Source organism: Lontra canadensis, unplaced genomic scaffold, assembly GCF_010015895.1.
Source record: "Lontra canadensis isolate GAN:19392208 unplaced genomic scaffold, GSC_riverotter_1.0 scaffold4, whole genome shotgun sequence".
NCBI classification, from domain to species: Eukaryota; Metazoa; Chordata; class Mammalia; order Carnivora; family Mustelidae; genus Lontra; species Lontra canadensis.
The window spans coordinates 8257620-8279476 of NW_022630998.1; the positions used below are offsets into that span (position 1 = coordinate 8257620).

Genomic DNA, 21857 nt, shown 5'->3' on the forward strand with positions numbered 1-21857 from the left:
CATGATCCCAGGGTCCTGGAATCGAGCCCCGCATCGGGCTCTCTGCTCGACAGGGAGCCTGCTTCCCCCTGTTTCTCTGCCTGCCTCTCTGCCTACTTGTGATCTCTGTCTGTCAAATAAAATAAACAAAATCTTTTAAAAAATAAAAATAAAAAAATAAATCTCTACCTTTCAACTGCTTACTCTATCTGAAAACTGGATCCCCATAAACATAATGCTCACAGGTGGAGGCCACACCTTCCCTACATGGTACCACCTATAGCCATGGGGCTAAAGGGGTAGAAGGTTGGGTAACATTATCCTGATTCCTTAATGCCATGTCCAAATCACTGCTCTTCCAACTCATTCAAAAATTTCTTCCTATTCAGCTTTAACAAGTCGTATCCCACTTACCTCTGTTGTCTCCAAATCTTTCAGTCTCTACCTGCCCCCAAATCTTATTCTCTAATTTAATTCTTATCTTCATCCATGGAGATTTTAACTTCTGTAGCCTCTCTCTTCTCCAAAGATCCAGTCAATCCAACTTCATTTCAACTATCCACTGCTATTGCCCATAGCCTAAATCTTAAACTGTTTCATCTCTGCAATGGTAAATTTCAATATTCTAGTTTTAGGCCATAACCTACTATTTACCATCTCTCTGATACAGCTGTTACTATACGTACTCTCCAACCTCACAAAGATGTCTAGCCATCCACTGACTGAACTATATTCCCTAAAATGTTTCAGGACCCCCGTATTCTCTCCCTTTTAAGGTATGCCACTGATCATCCAGAAGTCAGATATTTTTAAGAGTAAAATGGGGTGCTACTCTTTATTAGTCCAGGACAACAGATATAAACCTGGACTGCCCCAGGCAAACTGGGGCATGTAACCCCCATACTTCTTTCCCTACACTTAGTAAATTAGCTGACTTCCCTTGACCTTCTGTCTTGATATGGCTTTTGTCTTAACAACCTTCAGCTCTGAATCAATCCTTCTTCATTCCCTCTAGCCATTTTTTTAAAAAGCTTAGCTAATCAGTACTTTGGGATTGTGTTCAAATCACCTTCTCCAGGTAGGCTTCTTGGCCTCTACTCTTTGTTATCATAGCACTCAGAAATGACAGTGTGTTATATTCATGACCACATATTCACGTACTCAATAAATCTTCAAGTTTCATTCTATCTCTTGTGTGTTTATTCTACAATGCGTCATATGAAAAATGATTATTTTTTATAATTTCATGTAGGTTAAACAAGTCAAAAAGAAGTACTTCTAAATTAACACCAATTATACTAATAAAAACTAGCAGGTTTTTTCTTATTCTGAGGTCCTTAAATTTTATCTTCCTTATACATTCAATTACTCTGGTTTTAGGCTATTCTCTCCTGGTATTTCTGTCTTCCTACATAGCCAATAAATTTTGGAATTATATAGAGCATAGGTAAAACTGAAAGGATAAGCAGGAAAAGCAAATTTTAGAACATGCACATCAATGATCCTGTTTCTAAAATTATACAAACATAAACATGTGTGTTTTTAGATATATATATATTTTTTTTAAGTCAAATTCATATAAATCAAACTGTTAACATTAGCTACTTCTGAAGCTGAAACCTGGAATAGCAAGAAGAACATCACTTTCTATTTTATGTATTTCTAGTTTGTATATTTATCATAAGCAGGTATTTGTTTTATAATGCAAAAAATATATAAGAAAAAGGAAAGACTTCCCAACAAACTTTTTTTTAAGACTTATTTATTTATTAGAGAGAGAGCACGCAGATGTGTCAGGGAAGGGACAGAGGGAGACAATCTTCAAGCAGAGTCCCCACTGAACACAGAGTCCAATGCTGATCTCAATCCCATGACCCATGAGATCATGACCTGCAGCAAAACCAAGAGTCAGACGCTTAACTGACTGAGCCACCCAGGCGCCCCCTCAACAAACATTTTAAAAAACTGAATATTAGTAAAAATCAAATTACACAGATGGAATGCTTAATAGTAAAAAAATTTTCTCTTTCAAATATATTCATTTTATTTAGAAAATGACAAAGATGCTTACTTACATCATGATAGCTACTTCTCCAAAAAATCTCCCAATTATATTCTCACTCATAGAGTGCTCTGGCTTCATCTCTATCCCTCCTCTAGGCCCCTGAAAGAATTCCAGCTCTAACTGAGCACCTCAACACTGAATTGATCAAACCACATCCAGCCATTACTGTGGTCGCCCAGCAAAGGAATCTGTCCTTTTGCACTAGGTCTTCGTAAAAGTCTTCCATTCATTCATTCATTCATTCATTTATTCATCCAATAGTATTTATTCAATGTCTATAATATGCCAGGCACCAAGTGAGGTCCTGGGTATACAAAGAGATTAAAAAAAAAAAAACATTACTGGTCACAGCCTCAGGGAGCTTCTTAAGGAAAAGCAGTTCTAACACATAGCAGTAATTGCTACAGGAATCCTTGTACGAAGTATAGTAGAAGCACAGAGTATAATCTAAACCTGGCTGAACAAAAAGAAGTAAAAGCTTCCTAGACTTCCCTAAACTACCATGAGTAGTCCCTTCCTCACGGACACTTTCTTCTACCCTCTCAACTAAAATATCACTCTCCCTTCTTTAAAAATGCCGGTAAATTATTACTTCTTACTGCTTCCCTACAAAACATCACTTGTTCCTAAATGCCATATGATGCTTAAAGAAAACCAACCAAATCTGTAAAACTCAAAAGCAAGCAAGGAAAGAAGGAGAATACTCACTGAATGCCAGCTCTACACAAGTACCAGAGCGAGCAGGTACTTAAATCTTTCCTCATTGTACCTAGTTCTGGCTATCTCTACAAATATGCTTATTTATCATTTGCATTTTAATCTGCTTCCTGCTTGAAACTGGGCATTTTTAAAAGACAAAATCTTAGACTGTTGCTGCTTTATAATGTTCATGGAGACTAAATATACATTCCTAAGTATAACCAACTGGTTAGAAGGTGAGGGTGGGTAATGGTGGATAGTAGAGGCAATCCTTCAGACTTCTGTCATTCTTTTTTTTTTTTAAGATTTTATTTATTTGACAGAAAGAGAGAGAGAGATCACAAGTAGGCAGAGAAGCAGGCGGAGAAAGAGGGGGAAACAGGCTCCCTGCCGAGCAGAGCCTGATGAGGGGCTCGATCCCAGGACCCTGAGACCGTAACCTGAGCCGAAGGCAGAGGCTTAACCCACTGAGCCACCCAGGTGCTCCTAGGCCTCTGTCATCTTAAATGAATTCCAATCACTAACTAGTGTGAGTGGATCAAATGCAACACAGATCTCATTTTCTTATCCTTAATTTAATGCAACCAAATGTAAAACCTCAGCCAGTGTCCATTTAATGTTGGAATGATGGTTTTTTAAAAAAAAGAAAAAAGCTTGGAATAAACAATTTTATCTCCAGCAACCTCAGAGAAATGGAAAGAAAGAAGCAAACTGCAAATAAGTTTTAGATGAGTAATGTTCGAAGAAACCAGGCAATTCCCAAGAGAAACACGAAGTATACACAAACTATATCTCTTAAAGAAAACATAAATCATGAAAAACAAAAGAGGGATTGTTCAAAATTAAAAGAAAATAAAGATATATAAGAATCAAATGCAATGCATGAAACCTGATTGAATCCTGGATCCAGAAATCTCAAGAAAAAAATTTAGGGAAAATTGGGAAGATCTGAATAAGGACCATTAATTAAAGATATTCTTAAATTAATGTTAATTTTCCTATATGTGATTTTGATATTATGACCAAGCAGAAAATTGTCCATGTTCTTAGGATATGCATGATAAAAACTATATATTATCATAATCTCAATATAGTTTCAAATAACTTGAAAAATATATAAATAGGAACACCTGGGTGGCTCAGGAGGTTAAGCAGTCGGCTCTTGATTTTGACTCAGGTCATGATCGCAGGGTCCTGGGATCTAGCCCAGAGTCAGAATCAGCCTCAGCGTAGAGTCAGCTTGAGATCCTCTCCCTTTGCCTTGTCCCCTGCTCATGCGCATGCAAACACTCTCCCAAATCTTTAAAACACATACATATAATAAATATAAATCTTTAAAATATGCATATGTATGAAGAGAAAATGTGCCAAAATGTGAACACTGAATGACTACAGATGAAAGGTAATATGGGTGTTTACTGTCCTACATTTTCCATTGTTATGTAGCACTGAACTTTATCATAATGAGATGTTAAAGGGATGGGAAGATAAAAGGCATGAGAGGAGGCCAGCTGGAATGAAACTTGAGTGCAAGCAGTACTAGTCTCAGCAAAAGTAAAAATCAGCTGTGTGATTCTGGGCAGGCCACAGAACTTCTCTATGTATCAGCTGAAAGAGGAAGAAATAGATGACTTCAAGGTCCTTCCATCCACAGAGTTCTATTATTCTACTACTTCTTCTCAGCTCTAGAACCCAAAAGATAACTATATGCAAAGTGGAGAAACACACCGGACTATTCTAAGGGTAAAATAAAGTATTTAAAATAGCTAGCCAAATGCCTGTCACATGGAACACAAACAATAAATAGTAATTCCTCTATTTTGAGAAAATATTTTTAAAGTTCCTCATTAAAAAAAAAGATAGGACTAAAAAATTAACTTAAAAGAAATAAGTAACACAGAATTGGAAAGATTTATTTTAATATCTATTCAATTTCAGTTTGCACATAAAATATCTAACCTAAGAGATAAAATATAAATATACTCTGATGAAGCTACAAAAAGAAAAACCATAATAAATGAATCTCCTAAGAGTTTAGATAAGCTGCATGCTTTCAAGTGAACACAGTATGATATACATCTACAAATAGGATGCTTCAGAATTTGCAAGATAAAGTAACAATAAAATTATATACCAGAATTTTGGGTAACAGTCTCAGAATGTTTCAGACTGGCTTAAAATTTTTAAAGACATCTCTTTTTAAAAAGGGAGCACAGGAGAGAAGGTTTAGAATTCAATATCAAAATAGAGTTGCCTGGGTAGCTCAGTTGGTTCAGCGTCTGACTCTTGGTTTCACCTTGGGTTGTGATCTCAGAGTCCTGGGATCAAACCCCACATCTGGCTGGACACTCAATTTGGAGTCTGCTTGAGGTTTTTTCTCTGTCCCCCTCTGCCCCTCGCCCTCTGCCCCTTCCCCTCTGCTCCTCCTCCTACTCGCGCATACATGCACACACTCAAAAATAAATAAAATCTTTTTTAAAAATCAGTACAAAGTATAACCAATTATTTTCACTTCTAAGAAGATTCTGAAGTCAAATGAAATTAAATTAATAATTAATTAAAAGTCATATAAATTAAAAGGCACCACACAAGGAATACAGTCAATGATCTGTCAATAATAGCACTGTGTGGTGACAGATGGTAGTAGCTACACTTGTGCTGGTCATAGCATAATATATAAACTTGTTGAATCATTCTATTGTACACCAGAAACTGATGTAACACTGTGTGTCAATTACACTCAAATAAAAGAAAATTTAATAAAATAAAAATAAAGACAAAGTCATATAAATTAAATTCCAGGGGGAAAGCAAAACAAAGTATTAACCAGAACATATTACAAATTTGCTAGATGGTTTTATTTCCAGCACTAACATCATTTCTAACATTATAATTAATTTCCCTTTTGGTGAACTAACCAATCTTTAATATAATGAGAAAGCTTTCTAAAAGGTTTTTGGGCATGATGCCAGCATCCACCCAGTTGCTCAAAACCCAAAAATCTTGAAGCTATTCTTGAGAATGTTCTGTTTCCACACCCAAACTATTCAAAGTCCCATAAATTCTGATTCAGATACATTTCAAATCCATTCATCTCTCTGTCTCATGTTGCTAGCATCTTCTCAGGCCATCACTATCTCACCTCAGTTCCTAAAACTGCCAGCTTTCACTTTCACCTGGCCAGTCCATTCCTCACATAGCAGCTGAAATGATGATATAATCTAGAATAATATACAAGCTTCCTACCAAACCTGTCAAAGCCCTGCATGTTTCTATAACCTCTTCCTACCCATCTCTGCCTCTTTCACTAAGTCAGCCACACTGGCGTTTTTTTCTATTCCCCAAACTCACTAAACTTTCCTGCCCCAAAGTCTTTGTACCCACTATTCCTTCTTTCCCTCTACTGCCTTCAGCTTTATTAAGATATTATTGACATATAACATGTGTAAGTTTTAAGGTATACAATATGATGACTGGCTCTATGCATATATTACAAAATGGTTACCCCAATAAGATTAGTTAACATCTCCATCTCTTCAGGTAATTATAACTGTGTGTGTGTGTGTGTGTGTGTGTGTGTGTGTGTGTGAATGTGGTGATAACATTTAAGAACTACTCTCTTAACAAATTTTAAGTACATAATACAGTACTGTTAATTATAGTCACCAAGTTGTGCATCAGAACCCCAGATCTTATTTATCTTAACGCTGAGAGTTTGTACCCTTTAACCAGCATCTTCCCATTTCCCCTACTCCTCAGCTCCTGGCAACCACCATTCTACTCTATTTCTATGAGCTGGTCTTTTTAAGATTTCATACATAAGTATACACAGTATTTGTCTTTCTCTGACTCCACTAGTCCTTCTAATGAGAATGCTTTTCCCATCAAAAATACCACACACACACACACACACACACACACACATCACCTACTCTTAAAACAACCTCTTCTCATATATAGGTTCATCTTGAATATCAGTTTTGTGACCACCGTATCTAAAGTAGCTCCTACTTCATTATCCCCAAACATCTGCTTGTTTGGTTTCCTTCAAAAAAGTTTATTACAATTCACAACTATTTTGTCAGTATCTTTTTAAACCTTCCCCCTACTTTAAAATTATGGCTATAAGGATGGAATATCAAGCTCATTCGTCATCATATCCCCAGAAGCAGCAAACTGTCTAATACATAGTACAAGTCTATTGATGTACAGCAAACAATGAGTGAAATAGTGAATGAATATATGACTGTACTAAACAATGGGACTAATAATGCTATTAATGGAAATAGAGAAGCCAGAGGAGGAGTGACTGAGAAGAAAATAATATATACTGAGTTTAGTGCCACGTGGTTGAAAATACAGGACTAGGGGACACACAGGCTGGAAGGGGTTATGGATTGGCATTCTGCTGATTATAAATGCTATTTGAAAAAAAACATTAATTACATCTCAAATGAGACAGAATTCAGCAGGATAAATGACAAGCAGAAAATATGTAACACAAATATGATATGATTGTGCAAGTAGAATAATCTAACATAAACACTACAAAATCAAGACAGGTCAAAACTGTTTCACAGTTTGTTTTTAGTAATTCACTAAGAAGACTAAAGTAATCCTACCTTACTACTATTCATTGCTGGTCATATCTTAGCTAAAGTAGCAGGTCCATGTTGAAGGATTACACATTAGGGATGAGGAAGACACTTCAGAAAATGTGCAGTGAAGTCTCACGGGAATGACCACAGGTCTGGCCAGAAAAACATGAGCTGCAAGAAGAAATTCAAGGAGTCAGAAATGTTAACTACAGAGAAAAAGTAAAAATGTACACATGGAGTATAGCAGGCTACTATTGGAAATTAATTGTGACAGTGTATAAGAGTCACCCCATTAAAAATAAGAATGCTACATTTACCTAACTTTTCTTTCCCCTGCTTACTCTCTCCTATTTCTTTCCACAACTTTCTCAATGTGTAATGCATCTTACCTTCTCCCCTAATCTATTCCCTCAGTTTTGAATAGATAATTTGTGTTTCTCTCCATTTTCAGAGCATAAAACTCATTTCAAGTTTGAAGCATATCAAAAGAGGCAAGTAACTACATTTGTTAAAATATTATCACAGCCTAAAGTAGTAATTAAATATGTAAAAAAAAACTCTCAAAGGCTGGGAAGATTTGCCAAAAAGTCTCCCAGCAAACAGGCCTTTTCTCTAATACCTCTTAGCATGCCAAAGCCTGACTCCTCTGTCACTGTTCTCTCAATTCTTGTCACTAGAAGAATTGCTAAGGTGCTTCTTGGTTACTGGCTCTCTTCTTTATCCAATAATGTCATTTACAGCTCTGTCACCAGGTCTCATTTTCTGCCTCAGGCCTTTGTATTTCTAATGCCGACTTCTTGGTTATAAGAATGTTTGCCTATTCTATTTCCTATCATTTCCCCCACTTCCTTGGCTTTCACAAGAATCAAAGGACACTTCATGGAGGTTATCAATAAGATAACTCCTTCCCTCTGGTCAGAAAACTGGCCAAACAAAGTATGTTAGGAATACCTTCCAAGTCTCCTACTCTTCTAAGCTTTTTATTCATTTCCAAAAAGGTTCCTTCTTGGTCCCCTACACAAGCATATGTTCTCCTGTAGATGTGGCAAGGTTCCCAAAGCTAGAACTGGCTGGAAATTTAATCTACATGTAACAAGAGTATTATTACATTCCTCTTCTTCCTTTAAACTCTGACATGATTGAGAACAGAACTCATCTTAATATAGCCAGCATCTTATACAATCCCTGGAACACTAGTCACCAAACAAGTGAGTACTGAATGAATTTATTTCCAAAGCAAATTACGGCTTTCCCTGACTCGTACACTTTGGTGTAAAGTAGGGCTTTGACAAGAGTTTCTACATTAAATGGTAAAATTCATGACTTTAAATGATACTTAACTATGAAAATTTTAATCATGCTGCTGTCAATAGCTTATCTTCAGTTAAGCCATGTAGAGCTAATAAACAGTATTACTTATAAAGATTTCCAAGGAACAAAACGTATGAGTGCGTACATAAATGTACATATTATATATGTTACAGATTCTACCCCAGAGACAGACCCCAAAATTATAGGACACTCCATTTACTTTGAAGTATTTTTAGCCACTCCTCTGTCAGCAAAGAAAGCTAAGAATACCTAGAATTTCATATTCCGGCCTTTCACTGTGATACAGAAACAGTTATTTTCAAAGACCTAAGAACAAGAAAGATAACTATTCAAATAAGATTACATGCCAAACATTGAGCAGTGCAGTGTCAAGTGTCTTTCTCAAGGAAGCTAGTCAAAGCACCCATCTGTTATTTATGTGTCATTCTCCAACACAACTTGTTTCTATAATTTTTATTTTTCAATGAAAAAAAAAACAATTTTCCATATGATATTGAAATAGTTTGGGTTAAAAATAAGTAACAACTTCCTTGGTGGCATTTCTAAATGGAACATTTCTTTCTTCAAACTAGTATAAAACTATGAATAAAACTTATATTCCTTACGTTATCTCAAAAATATTACCATCCTCATCAGAACTCAGCAAAGATTCCTATAGACAAGTTGAAAATGCATAATAACTACTTTTTTGTGCACCTTAATATTCCCCACCAATTTCACCAACTACATAGGCTACCATCTTTAACTCACAATCATAGTAAAAATATAGTCCCTATTCCTTAACTGTGCCTCTCTTCGTGAGGCAAGAGGGGTGCCTAGGGTGCAATTCACTCTCAGGGTCATACCAGTGCCACCCTGTAGCCGCATGACCCTGAAAGCCAGTCTTAAATTGCGTCTTGGGCATCTCCCTTGCCTCTCACACTCATGGTGCATACTTCTCCTTCCTACCTTTACCCCTCTTACTTCTCTAATAGGTAATACCCAATTGTGATCAACCAAAATTTAATTCTGGTAAGCCAAATATCTAAAATGAAGTGATAAATTTAAATATAATTTTACATCCATTTAAAATCATGTTTTTACAGAAAATTTCTTGTTCATGATGTGATATGATGAAAAATCATGAGGCAGTGATGCCTATAAATACACACACACACACACATACATATATATATAACAAGATTCTATGTTTTTAACCAGTTTGGGTTGCAAGTACATACAGGTGACAGAGCTGTGTTGTATTTTATTCCCCTTCTTTTGGTAGCAGCATCCCAATTTTCTTCTGTTGAACTACCTTCCCTTATTTTGAAGCCATGTAGTTTGAGTGACACTAACCATTCCCTCTCTCAGGCTCCTGAAATAAGCACAAAGTTCCTAGAATATGTACATAACCCAGGCCTGGACAATCAGTATATTTCCTTCCCCAAGAAGAGTTCAGGAATGGGTATGTGACCCAATTGGACAACTAAAACTCAGTCCCAAAATTTTTGCCAGAACTAATCAGAAAGTTCTCTTTTGGCTGAGGTTGCTAAACTGAAAGAATGCAGTAGATGCCAACTTGTCAGAGAGCCAACCCAGAGAAAACAAAAGCCAAGAGATGGACAGAGAAATGAAAGCTCTGAAAATATTTCATCCCTTGATCTAATCACACTTGAGTTCAGGTGAATTCTGGTGTGAATAGATGTTAGATTCTAGAATTTTGGAATTGCTGCTGAGAAACAATTCTCTCTGGATTTCCCATGTTCCTGCACAATCAGAGGCTTCTGAGAAAAAGGTACTACAAGAATAATTGCACAATATCCAGCCTCGGAAGCTAGAGAGCATGTATCCCTAAAGACAGAGACCTCCAATAAGCTCTGGAGAAATAAACTCCTCTCTTTCCCTCCCCTGGAAGATATTTACCTATATTTTTTTCTCATATTTCTTAGGTTACTTTATATTTTTTTTCTTATATTTATTTATATTCTATGGCACTAAACCTAAAAACAGTTTCCCATTCTCCTCTGGAGAGATTGGCTTAATAAATAATCTCTCTCCCTGTATAGGGTAATTTCAGTTCTACAAGTGTTTCAGACTTAATAGTTACATGCAGCAATAAATTACCTTTTTTTTATTAATTCTTTCAACAAATATTTGCTGAGAGCCTATTTAGTGATGTGCCATGCACTTTCCTACAAAACATCTCAGACAAAAATTCCTCCCCCATGGAGACTGTATTCTAAAGAAAAAACAAAACACAAAATGAATACATAAAATACATAGTATAAAGTCCTGATAAAAGTGCTATCAAGAAAAAGCAGGAAGAAGGCCTGGGTGGTGCAGTTGCTTAAGTGTACCACCCTTGGTTTTGGTTCAGGTCATGATCTCAGAGTCCTGAGATTGAGCCCCACGTCAAGTTCCATGCTCGGTGCAGAGTCTGCTCCAGACTCTCTCCCTCTGAACCTACCTGCCCCCACTCTCTATAAAATAAATGAATAAATCTGAAAAAAAGAAACGAAAATGATCTCCAAGATGGCAGAGGAGTAGGAGACCTTAGTTTTGTCTGGTCCCAGGAATTCAGCTAGATCTATCAAATCACTCTGAACGCCTGCAAACTCAAACAGAGATCAAAGAAAAGAATAGTTATAGCTCTACAAATAGAAAAGTGGCCACTCTCTGCAAGGTAGGGGCTGTGGATAAGTGAAGTGAATCTGGGGCGATATATGGGAAGATAAACTGTGGAAGGGGTGGGGAGGAGCCTCCCTAAGCCAGTTACTGGAAAGTGATATAGCAGCAGAGCACAACATCGGAACTTTCAGAAGTCTGCTCAGGTGAGGAACATCCCTGCCTGAAAGGCACTCTGGTGACAAAATAGGGCAGAATCCTAAGTGGAATAGTGCGGTCTCGGGATCCTCAGGTCACAGGAAGACCAGGCGGAGTTCCCAGACATCAGATCAGGGAAGCTGGCTGCAATCAGCAAGGCCAGGAGTGGGCTCTCAGCTCGGGGTCGCCATAAACCACGAACCCTTGCAGCACAGTCCAGCCACGGCTCTCGGGGGAGGGCCCCAGCAAGCAGCAGAACCACAGGGAGACCCCCCTCCCCTCACCCTGCAAGAACAGCACAGAAGCATGCTTACAGGAGTATGCAGGGTCTGAAGAATCGATGTGGGGTCACGAGCCTGAGATAGAAATCCTGGGTCACAGACTGGATAAGCATGGAGTGCAGAGAGAGACCAGGGAGACAGGAATAACTGACTGCTTTTCCCGGAGGGCACATGGAGGAGAGAAGCCCCGAGCTCTCAGGTCCAGGGCTGGAGACTGGGAGGCCACCATTTTCATTCTCATTTTCTAAAGCAGCACAGAAAGCCTTCAGGGAACAAAAGCCACATAAAGCAATCCGGAGTCACTTGCACTTAACTTGGCCCCCTGGGCAAGGGGGGTACAATTCTACCTGGGGCAAAGACACCTAAGCATCAGGGCAACGGGCCCCTCCCCAGAAGATCAGTAAGAACATCCAGCTAAGACCAAGTTTACGTATCACACAGAACTGCAAAACTGCAGCGCTAGGAAAAAATAGTATAATAGTATAATTCATGGTTTTTCTCTCATGATTCTTTAGTCTTTCAATTTTTTTTTTGTTTTCTTTTTCAACCAGTTTCTTATTTTGTCAACTCTTTAAGCCTTTTTTAATTTACATTTTTACAGTTATATTCTATTCTTTCATTGTATTTAACTATATATATATATGCATGTATATATATATACATATATATTTTTTTTCTTTCTTTAAAATTTTGGGAGGTAGTTTCTTCTAACAAACTGACCCAAAATATACCCGGAATCTAGTGTACGGCTCCATTCTCTTCACCTGTCTAATGATATTATCTCTCTTTTTATTTGAGTCTTTTTTAATTTTCATCTTCACAGTTACATTCTATCCTTTCAATGTAATCAATTTTTGAGTATATATATATATATATATATGTATATACATATATATGTGTATATATACAAAGAAAGAAATATATATATATACATATATATGTGTGTATACACATATATATGTATATATATATTTCTTTCTTTCTTTCTTTCTTTATAATTTTGGGATGTAGTTTCTTCTAACAAACAGACCAAAATATACCCAGGATATAGTGTATTGCTCTGTTCTATTCACCTATACTCTTCATCTATACTCTTTTTTTTTCTTTTAATTTTCATTTTTACAGTTACATTCTATCCTCGCATTGTATTTAATTTTATTTTTATACATATATAAGTTTCTCTTTCTTTACAATTTTGAGATCCAGTTTTCTAACAAACAGACCAAAATACACACAGGATCCAGTGTATTGCTCTGTTCTGTTTGCCTGATTATATTCTTTTTTTTTTTTAGTTTTTTTTCTTTTTCAGTTTCAAGTGTCTTCTGATTTGTTTACTGTATATTTCTCTGGGGCCGTTATTGCTATATTAGTATTTTGTTCTCTCACTTATCTATTTTTCTCTGAACAGAACAACAATATAGAAAAACTCCCTTCAAAAAAGAGAACAAGAGGCGGTATTGACTGCCAGGGACTTAATCAGTACGGATGTAAGTAACATGTTGGAATTAGGATTCAAAATAATGATTATAAAGATACTAGCTGGGCAGGGATGCCTGGGTGGCTCAGTCGGGTAAGTGTCTGCCTTCAGCCCAGATCATTATCCCAGGGCCCTGGAATAGAACCCTGCATCAGGCTCCCTGCTCGGTGGGGAGTCTGCTTCTCCCTCTCCCCGCACTTGGGCATATGTGCGCACTCTCTCTCTCTCTTGCTTGCTCACTCTCTATCTCAAATAAATAAAATCTTTTAAGGAAAAAAAAGACACTAGCTGGGCTTGAAAAAAGCATAGAAGACAACAGAGAATCCCTTTCTGGAAAAATAAAAAAAAATAACTAAAATCTAAAATCTAATCAAGTTGAAATTAAAAAGGCTATCAGTGAGATGCAATAAAAAATGGAGGTTCTAACTAATAGGATAAATTAGTCTGAAAAGAGAATTAGTGATATAGAAGACCAAATGACGGAGAATAAAGAAGGTGAAAAAAAGAGAGTTAAACAACTACTGGATCATGAGGAGAGAATTTGAGAGATAAGTGATACCATAAAGCGAAATACTAGAATAACTGGGATTCTAGGAGAAGAGAAAAGAAAGGAGGGGGAAGCAGAAGGTATACTGGAGCAAACAAAAGCTGAGAACCTCCCTAATCTGGGGAAAGAAAGAGGCATACATGTACAGGAGGCACAGAGAATTCCCCTCAAAATCAATAAAAATAGGTCAACTCCTCGAAATATAATAGGGAAAAATAAAACAAGATGAAATGAGAGAGGGAGACAAACTATAAGAGACTCTAAATCATAGGAAACAAACTGAGGGTTGCCAAAGGGGAAAGGGTAGGGTGGGTAACTAGGTGATGGACATTAAGGAGGGCGTGCAATGTAATGAGCATTGGGTATTATGAGACTGATGAATCACTGAACTCTACCTCTGAAACCAATAATGCACTATATATTAACTAATCGAACTTAAATTTTAAAAAAATAATAAAATTAAAGAAGGAAAAGAAAAAACAAAGCAGAAAAAGGCAACAAGAAGTATGGGAGAGGGAGGCAGTTACAAACTGATGTTAGCTGATCAAAGACTTAGAACATAAAGTGATATTTGAGCCAGGGCCTAAGGGAGATAACGAAGGAAGTCACATGGATATCTGGAGAAGAGCATTCCAGTCCAGGGTAATAGTATGTGTGAAGCACTCGTTTAAGATCAAGCAAGGAGGCCTGCATGGTAGAGACAATAGAAAAATCTGAGGTCAGATCAGTTCCTGCATGAAGAAGGAAGAGCAAGGCCACAAAAACTAGCTCATTATGGGGTCTTGAACTTCCACTCTGAGTTACACGGGAAGCCACTGCAAGATTCTGAGGAAAGAAATTATTTCTTACTTTTTAAAAGGGTGACACTAAGATTCTGGGTCTAGTTTTCTGAGAGCCCAAGTACTAGCAGGGAACCTTGTTAGGAGTTACACAGAAGAGAGGACAGATGGTGCTGAATCAGAGTGAACTTCAAACAGAGGGGTGAGAACTTGGTCAGATTTCATATATATTTTAAAGGCAACAAAGTATGCTGAATTACTGAGTAGTGGAAATAAAAGAAAAAGAGTCAAGGATAACTTCAAGGTTTAGGGTCTGATCAAAAAAAAAGGATGGAGGGTATCTGGGTGGCTCAGTGGCTTAAAGCCTCTGCCTTCGGCTCAGGTCATGATCCCAGGGTCCTGGGATCGAGCCCCGCATCGGGCTCTCTGCTCAGCAGGGAGCCTGCTTCCTCCTCTCTCTCTCTGCCTGCCTCTCTGCCTATTATGATCTCTGTCTGTCAAATAAATAAATAAAATCTTAAAAAAAAAAATATGGAGGTGCCACCTACAGATATGGGAAGGATTAATTTTTTTAACTAGTTTTCTAGACTACAATATAAAAGAAACCTCACAACTATAAAATTTATGCCAGAAATCAGGTAATACAAGTGACAGCCCTAAAATGTGGAACTGAGTCAACAGCAGAAAGTGGAGGGTACTAGGTATCCCTCTATTGTAGGACAAGAAGGCAGCAATCCTTAATCAGCAAAGCCGCCAGCAAACTGGCACCTCTTGTAAACTGGACTATGGTCCTACTAAGGATAGGATACTTAATAAAAAAATGTTAGGATACTGGTATATTGTCAACTATGCCACAGCCTTCAGTAAGGTCATTTAAAAAAGAAGCACACTTTGAGTTAAGTTTTTTTTTTTTTTTCCCCTGACATAGAGAGAGATCACAAGCACGGGGGAGCAGCAGAGAGAGAGGGAGAAGCAGGCTGCCCACTAAGCAGGGAGCCTGACACAGGGTCAATCCCGGGACCCCGGGATCATGACCCCAGCCGAAGGCAGACACTTAACTGACTGAGCCACCCAGGCACACAGAGTAAATTCTTAATAAAAAAAATCTTGGGGCACCTGGGTGGCTCAGTCATTGAGCATCTGCCTTCAGCTCAGGTCATGGTCTCGGGATCCTGGGATTGAGCCCTGCTTCCGACTCTCTGCTCGGCAGGAAGCCTGCTTCCTCCTCTCCTACTCCCCCTGCTTGTGTTCCCTCTCTTGCTCTGTCTCTCTGTCAAATAAGTAAATAAAACCTTTAGAAAAAAAGAAAAAGAAAAGAAAATCTTTCAGTCTTTCATTACAAATCCAAGACGGCTGATAATCTTGCAATTTACAGGGATGAAAATTAAATATCCCTAAACTAAAATTGGAGCATTTAACCACACAAAAACAAAATATGAGAGAAGCCTAATGCTCCAGGCCCATCCCCAAGCACCCTAGCATATTTACTCATTATAAAGAACCATCCACAGGGTACCTGGGTGGCTCAGTCGGTAAAGCACCTGATTCCCGGTTTCAGCTCAGGTCATGATCTCAGGGTCAGGAGATCAAGCCCTCAGCACTGACTCAGCACTCAGCAGAGGGTCTGCTTGAGATTCTCTTTCTCCCTCTCCCTCTGCCCCTTTCCCCACTCGTGTTTTCTCTCTCTCTCTCTCTCTCTCTCTCTCTCTCAAATACATAAATCAATCTTCAAAAGAAAAAAAAAGGACTATCCACTGTGACACATCCTGGAAGCAGGGACAAATTAGCTCTGAGTTATTACCCAGAGACAATGATCTCAATAGCTAGAAAAAGAAGCCAACAAGAAAACTGTGAAATCTAGGATCTACATGGTTTCTCAACTCACTATTACTGGCATTTTAAACTGGAAAATTCTCTTGTAGGAGGCTGTCCTGTCCATTGTAGGATGTTTAACAGTATTATTGGGATCTACCTACTCAATGCTAGCAACATCTACCTACTTCCCCTGTCCAAGCCTCCCATTATGAAACAAAGATATCTTCAGACATTGCCAAATGTCCCCTGAGGTAAGAATTGCCCCATGTTGTGGAAACACTGGGTTACAGTGATAGGCAAATTGTTTAGAGGCCTACCAGGCAATGATTTGTTCAAGAACAAGGATTCAGACTTTAGGTACTTGAGAGAAGTTGATCAAATACAAATAAATAAAACACTAAGTTTATAAAAAGTTGTATTGCCTAAGAAACTCCCAACAAAGACTTGTTACTGCTCAACCTCTAAAATAGCTCCTGTGACCCCAAAACCTCATCAAAAGAGAGCCATTGAGGCAATGCAGTCCCCAGTACAGGAATCTCTCAATGCTCATCTTGGCCGTAACTAGGAGAAAAGAAAACAAAAAAAGACCTTCCCAGGTGGCAGAACCAAAAACAGCCATATTGGCTAATCAAAAATCTTCTTCCACTGCCAGGGCAAAAAGTCCTTGCCACACCTATCATGAAATATGCACTTGTCATGGAATGGAAAATCTCTGTGGGATGTTTTCTCTTTTTTCTCTTCCCTAATTGAGAGTTTTTATTGTCTTTATGCTATTTTTCTTCTACCACTGAACACAAGCTCTATTACAACTGATTATATTTATCATTTAACCATAAGTTCCTAGACCCTAAGGTTATCTATGCAAACAGAACTGAGAGAAATTACCCAAAGGTCTTGGACTTAATGTTAGATGCAGTACTTAAATGAGTCTTTGAGTCGCCTTCCTTTGCTGGGGGGCTGGTGTAAAGGTATTGGAAGTTGTAAATGAAAAATTTGCTTTAAGTCAGGTGAGGGCATTTTTTTCAAGGTTGCATATGTGTGGAAGTATATGAATGCACACTGGGAGGATTATAGTGAATCTCCAGGTTATGCTTGTCCAGCATCCACTGCCCCTTCCCACAGTCAAGTCACACTGCAGTCTTTCCGTCAGTGACCTCGGTCCACATGATTCAGACCATGGAAGTGACCATACTTCCTACTCCCAGTGCCAGCAATTTGTACTGGATCCAGATCTGGCCTATTATCAGATGCTATCCCTCTGACCACAGACATCAAGGATGGAAACATGACCCAATTCCTTCAATGAGATGTAATCCCAGGATTTATACTAAAACTATGGGTAAGAGAAACATTTTTTTACATTGGGCCTGCTAAACTGAAGGATTGTAAGCCTAGAGCCATCAGAGGGTGCCATATGGAGAAAACCTACCTGAAAGTCCCTGTAACACAAGAGAAAGCCACTGAGTATGTCAAGAGATCACTGTTCAAGCCCTTAAAACCATCTGCATTTGAAGAAGCACACTCCTGTTTGAGCCAGTGGCCAAAGCTAGTATGGGTAGGGTTTTGATCTCATGCAACTAGAACGAACTGAAAATTTTAATATTATCATCAGTTTATCAGAGAAACTGATAGGTGATTTTCAAATGAAAAAAAACTAAAGCTATAAGAGTTAAATTATTTGCCTAAATTCGTACAACAAATAACTGGTAGTGGTGATTCAACCCTAGGCAGGTCTGGTTCTAATATGAATGCTCTTTCCACTACATCATACTCTCTTTCAGGAAAACAGTCTGAAACTTCTCTTTATTTTATAATTATCTGGAGCCATAAGGTAAGTCCTTACATGGAGTGAGTACTCTAATAACACTTGTTGCATGACCAAAAACGGAAGAGTCATATGTCCTCCTGTTCTCTCTCCTACTCCTGTACAACCCACCTCTCGTGTTACACGGAACATTTCTGAATTATTTTTATAATGTAGACCTACTTGAGGACATGTCTCTTTCTTTACCACCTTTGCCCTCCTCCAAAAACTGTATTACTATATATAATAAAAGCAAGTGTCTCTAAGCCAAGACGCTTTGATTCTAGAACGCCAGTTCCAGCCATAGGGTAAATCAAACCACAGGCTCCAAACTACAAAAGAGAAAACAGAACCTTAGAAAAAGCCCATCACCAAGGTCTAGCTACTCTTCTGTAATAATTAACTGTGAAACTCCAAGGACACCTATACTATCCTATAAGTGAGGATACTACTATTCAAGTTAATGTTTTAAGATATTTGTAAGAACTTAACTTCCAAAAAGGAGCAGCTATTTATAAAGGCAGATCTCTTTCAAATATTATTAACGGTGACAGAGAAGGAAGTGTGACAGGATTTATGAATATAAAATCCCTGACATTTTCAAGAAATCTGTCTAAAACCATGAGAATTTTTGACAGAGCTGGCATACTCAGTAACAATGTTTCACAAGTCAAGTTTTGTTTTCCTAGGTGTGGCAGACTGATTCACAACCACGTCAAAGACTCACTGGATTCAACATCCCATTTTTACACTTACTCTAAAATATCTACTTTCTGGCTAACATCTACCACTTCCTTAGACTTATTTACTTTTTCTTTATTTCCAACAGCTGATTTTTTTTTTCAGGAATTTTTTTTTTTACAAAGAAACAATGTTTGATCGCTTGACAAGAGTTATAATATACAGCAACCTCAAGCAGAAAACAAAGCCAAGACAAGATGTAAACATTGGGCAGTTAGCTAGGGTCATGCACATACGAGAGGATCTCACTTCTGATAATAATTCATTGAAGCAAAATATTTCAACACGGACCTTTAGAATCACTTCCAGATAGTTTAAACTGCTGTCAAATCCAGGTTTGACGACGACAGACACCTACTTTTCCCTTTCCCTCTGCCTGCCACTCCCCCTGCTTGTGCTCACTCACTCTCTCACTCTCACTCTACCTCTGACAAATAAATAAATAAAATATTAAAAAGAAAAAAAAAAAAAGCTAGGGACGCCTGAGTGGCTCAGTGGGTGAAGCATCTGCCTTTGGTTCGGGTAATAATCCCATTGTCCTGGGATCAAGTCCTATATCAGGCTCCTTGCTCAGCAGGGAGCATGCTTCTCCCTCTGCTTGCCCCTCCCCCTGCTTGTGCTGGCTCTCTCGCTCTGAAAAATAAATATTTAAAACCTTAAAAAAAGAAAGAAAGAAAGAAAAAACAAGCTATCCAATTTACAGAGTTGTCAAGAAAATCAAACAAATGCATAAAAAGTGTCTAACAGGGGCGCCTGCGTGGCTCAGTGGGTTAAGCCTCTGCCTTCCGCTCAGGTCATGATTTCTGGGTTGTCGGATCAAGCCCTGCATCATGTTCTCTGCTCAGAAGGGAGCCTGCTTCCCGTCCCCCCACCCTCTCTGCCTGCCTCTGCCTACTTGTGATCTCTGTCAAATAAATAAATAAAATCTTTTTTTAAAAAAGTGTGTAACACTTGGGACGCCTGGGTGGCTCAGTGGGTTAAGCTGCTGCCTTCGGCTCAGGTCATGATCTCAGGATCCTGGGATTGAGTCCCGCATCGGGCTCTCTGCTCAGTGGGGAGCCTGCTTCCCTCTCTCTCTCTCTCTCTCTCTCTGCCTGCCTCTGTCTACTGTGATCTCTCTCTGTCAAATAAATAAAATAAAATCTTTAAAAAAAAAAAAAGTGTGTAACACTTTCAGCAGGCACCAAACAAATGTTAATGCCCCTCCCCCATAACAGTGTCTGAATCCATGTAATTTATTCAAAAACTTCTGACAGAAACTGTTTCTACCTTGAAGGTTAAAATGTTCAAGAGGGAAGAAAAAAAGTAAATATATGAACAAATAATTTTAACACAATATGTTATATTATTTGTACACCTATATACATACTTGTATATATCAGTAGTAAGAGAAAGAAATCAGTTTCTTGCTTTGTAAAAATTTTCTGTTATATATAAACCTAGATAAAGATCCTAGGGGGCACCTAGGTGGCTCAGTCAGTTAAGCATCTGCTTTCAGTTCAGGTCACGATTCTGGGGTCCTGGGATTGAGCCCTGCATCCGGCTCCCTACTCAGCGGGGAGTCTGCTTCTCCCTCTCCCTCTGCTCCCTCCCTCTGCTCATGCTATCTCTCTCTCTCTCAAAAATAAATAAGTAAAATATTTTTTAAAAAATGAAAAAAGACCCTATGCTTTGTCCAATATAACTTTATAAATAATCAGAATAGTGAACTAGCAAGTTGTCATTAATAATTATCTGAGACAAATGCATTGTTTAGATCTCTTTAATTACTTTACTAGTGCCAATTTATTCAATACATAGGAAGCTAAAAGGCCTCACAAAGTGATGATACTTACCAGAATATATACATTTAGAATAAATTCAGAATGGATATGAAATGTGACAGTGACTGGATCTGCATCGTTAGAAAGTCTACCATGAACCACAGACTGCATACTAAAAAATAGGTGTTGGTTGAGAATGTTTCCTTTGCTCCTAGAAAATCTGAAAAACCTTAATGAAAGCTGAAATAATGATTAACCTATATAAGAAAATATACACAAAGCATGTGATTCTGAAGGAAATATAGTTCAAGAGAAGGTAGAGACACTGTATAAACATTTTCATGAAGAAGTGGTATGGCAAGTAGAGAAGATACGGATCCAGTTATGATCCAAACTAAGTATTAGTAAGAATCAAATGACTTTTCCTTTGTATAACGTGTTAACAATAAAGCCCAGACCAGCTAGCAAGAGAAGCTTGGGAAGTCCTGACAAACTGGATACTCAAAGAGCAGAAAGGACAGAACTACAGAAGTGTTCAACTCCAAGGACAACATATCCAAGAAACAACAGCAAGTGTTAGGTATTGCAGTCCACGAACTAACTCTTCATCTTTGTGACAATGCAGCAGCCTTTCTGACCAAATCAGAAATATTCTTACTCTGCAAACCCCAGGACACAAGAGTAAAAAATGAGAACCTTTTCTGTAATACATACTAATGATGTAATGCAAAATTATCTAGACTTCGTTTTAGAAGCAAAAAGTTATTTAACAATAGAATTGTTATGGGTCTGAAGGGATCACTTAAAATTTTCAATTAAATTTGATGGTATTTTATGGAGATAGTTATATCCTACATCCACAAAACTTTGGAGAAATACCACTTGCTAATGTCAAGGATTCAATAAACATCCGTTTTCTAAGTTTTCACCTCTAACTGTATATTATATATACTACATCCATTCTGGATGACCTATTTAAAAGCACGGCAATGTAATTTTAAAGATACTTTTCTGAATGAATCAGTGTAAAGAGCATTTTTATACACTAAACACCTAGAGTATAAATATTCTAGCATTAAGGGGTTCCCTTTCTCCTAAAACCACTTGTCCTATGGTGTCTGGGTGGCTGAGTAGGTTAAGCATCTGCCTTTGGCTCAGGTCATGATCTCAGAGTC

General features: G+C 38.0%; 1 protein-coding gene across 4 annotated transcripts in view; it reads right to left on the reverse strand.

The window, feature by feature from the left end:
• The window catches only part of FER (FER tyrosine kinase), a 465098-nt gene that overhangs the window by 437092 nt on the left and 6149 nt on the right, over positions 1-21857 (reverse strand). For all 4 annotated transcript variants that reach the window (XM_032845246.1, XM_032845225.1, XM_032845234.1 and 1 more), the window contains exon 2: positions 7366-7512. The gene's annotated coding sequence lies outside the window, so the exon portion shown is untranslated. The remainder of the gene's footprint in view (positions 1-7365; positions 7513-21857) is intronic.